The sequence below is a fragment of the Fopius arisanus genome, unplaced genomic scaffold (assembly GCF_000806365.1).
Source record: "Fopius arisanus strain USDA-PBARC FA_bdor unplaced genomic scaffold, ASM80636v1 scaffold00035, whole genome shotgun sequence".
NCBI classification, from domain to species: domain Eukaryota; kingdom Metazoa; phylum Arthropoda; class Insecta; order Hymenoptera; family Braconidae; genus Fopius; species Fopius arisanus.
The window spans coordinates 442,005-444,790 of record NW_011887774.1 but is presented as its reverse complement, the minus strand read 5'-3'; the positions used below and the strand labels follow the sequence as shown (position 1 = coordinate 444,790).

The 2,786-nt window shown below is 37.7% G+C and overlaps 1 long non-coding RNA gene across 1 annotated transcript; it reads left to right on the top strand.

The window, feature by feature from the left end:
* Positions 1 to 6: 6 nt before the first annotated feature.
* Positions 7 to 828, top strand: LOC105266021 (uncharacterized). The gene is made up of 2 exons (XR_892123.1): positions 7 to 297; positions 387 to 828. It is a non-coding gene; the product is annotated as an uncharacterized lncRNA (long non-coding RNA).
* The last annotated feature ends 1,958 nt before the right edge of the window (positions 829 to 2,786 follow it).

Here is a 2,786-nt window from a genome sequence, read left to right as displayed (position 1 = left end):
TATCTCAGCACCACGTCAGTCGAACCTCATGAGTGTGCGATTATTTTGCAGCTCTTTTCACGCTCTTCTAAATGATATAAGAGTGATGCCCGTTAGATTACAATAAACACATGAGAAATATGACAAAAGTGAGTCGCACGAAACTCACCGCCATTTTTATTTCATTTGGAAATATCTAAAGAAATATGGAAGATATCCAGAAGAGAGTTGAACTAGACCAAAGGAGTTCCTCTAGAAAATGGTATAAGATACAGCAGAAGTATTCTCCAAGCAACTTTTGATTTTCTTCTATCTTAGGTGAATGTCCATAAGATCCATGTATTACATTGTTACTTATACGAACGAAATGATAGCATATAACTCATATATGTAAAATTTCATTGCAGGAGTTTCTGAAAATTAGACCAAAGGAGTTCCTCTAGAAAATGGTATAAGATACAGCAGGAGTATTCTCCAAGCAACTTTTGATTTTCTTCTATCTTATGTGAATGTCCATAAGATCCATGTATTACATTGTTACTTATACGAATGAAATGATAGCATATAACTGGTATATGTGAAATTTCATTGCAGGAGTTTCTGAAAATTCAATTCGTTATGGTGCCGATTGGCAAGGTATTCTCACAGAAATTAATGCAATATTAATCATCTACGGAATAATCAGTAAGGGCTTCACTGAAGTTTAGGTCTCATGATGCTCGAATTCTGAGCGTTGAACGCTCAATAATAAAAGAATACTTTTCACCAGTAAAAAGTACTGAGCACCAGTGCGTAAAATACTTTTTCAATGTAAAATTACACTGGAAATACATTATCGTCGCATTTTAATAGTTCAATTATTCAGGAAATACTGTGTACATTTCCCTTTCCACTTTTCCCCTTCTCCCGCTGCCACCCAAAAAACCAACGCAGACTGGTGCGTAGTGTTGTATGTTTTTTTGTTGATCATATAGAGAGGGGATTTTATCTGATTAAACCGTCATGGAAACATGGGGTTACGCGTGTAAGCCCCGTAAGGCTCGTCCATGGGGAACATCGGGGAAACAACTGAATAATGAAAATAAAACCCAATGATGGTATCGCTAAGTACCGAGGGATTACGTACGCATCAACGCGTTCCCGATGAACTTGTTCTCATTATTATAGGGCTCAGTTGCTTCCATTATATTTTTCCGTAAATATGTATGAACTTTGAAGATTTCAGGTATTTTAATTGATACTTATTCATCCGGATTAGGCCAGGGAAATATATTTCCTGCTTATATCGTCATTTGCTAAATCGCGAATGTATAAGTGTATAACAATAATAGGTATCGTCTTTGATGACCATAAATTAGCGACAGTTTCCAGATTGAAGAATTTCGAATGCGCACGCGTGCATATACGAATGGTTTATTCCTAGTTGCCTAGGATAGAAGATGGAGCAGGGAGCGGAAAGGAGAGGAGAGGAGAGGAGAGGTTGGATCCATTGAACAATAGCCTATTCGGTATATTGCGTGACCTATCGTCGTGTGCACGTTTCCCCCTGGGTGTCCGCCACTGCCACACACTCCATCCCCTCGACATTTGTTGCCCCTTAGATACAAACTCCTGTTGGATATGGAGAGGGGGCATCGAGGGCTGGACACATTGAGTTATAATGGTCGACAAATGTGTCGTGTATTATACGCCAGAGGTGTGAAACTCTCGTCAAAGTAACTCGCATTTTACCTCTCGTTGACAATGGGATGCAGGTTAAAGGGTGGGGGTAAAGTGGGGAGGGTAAACTTTGGGAAAATATGAAGTGAGATGGGGTATATAGGTTTGAGCCAAGCAGCTTATGTCGATCAATGGATTCACAAGCGATCTTTACAGATTGCTTGTCGGGAAAAAGTGTCCGGCTTACAATGCCAAATGCCTACGTTCAATAATGCTGCTTAAATATTTTTCACCATGGCTATTTTTACGCCGGCTTCTCTCACCTTTTTTTGCTTGGCTTTGGCTTATTGTTATACTTGAGAGACTCGAATTATCCGATTTTGTGTTGGCTAAAACGCAAGTCTCTGCAATTTGAGGTGAAACACGTTTTCGAGACAGGGGGTATTTGGAGCAATTGGCGGGTTAGTTCATTGTTGAGAAAACAGGAAAAATTAACAATCATATACCAAAGTACACTAAAGGTTTTTCGAAGGGAAGATATATTCTGCACTTGTCTCCAATTCGCAAATGTACTGGGCGCCACTGTTTCATTCCAACATACCGAAAATTTAGTGAACGTGAGGATTTTAGTCATTTGAATAATACATTATCATGATTACGTTATTAAAATTATGCAATTACTTGCACTGAAAGTATTACGAATAGCAGCGCTACTAAGGGAGAGTAACTGTTCAAGTTGTCTTGAGAACTCTTAGGATTTCATTTAAGTACTTTTGATTAATTAGTTTATTGGTAGACGTGATATCTGCGATGTGGGGAAGAAGAGTTGCATAAACGAGATAGGCTTATGGTATGAAGACAGCATGTCGGAGCAGGAAGAAAAATGCTCCAAATTCCAAAAATATTGAGGTCTCCTATACAGAAGATTGGAAATTTTTGTAAAGTAATATTCATTCATAAAAGTTCCCTTCTTACTTCCAAACAATTTTTTTTTACTTACTAAATTTTTTTCTTAATGTATCAGCTTGTTTCTTGTACAGATTGAATGAGATTGAATATACTAAAATAAATTGTCTTTATGCGATCTTTTTGGATATAACATGTGTAATTCTTTCCTTATTTATTTTTTATACCCATCTCAACCCCTA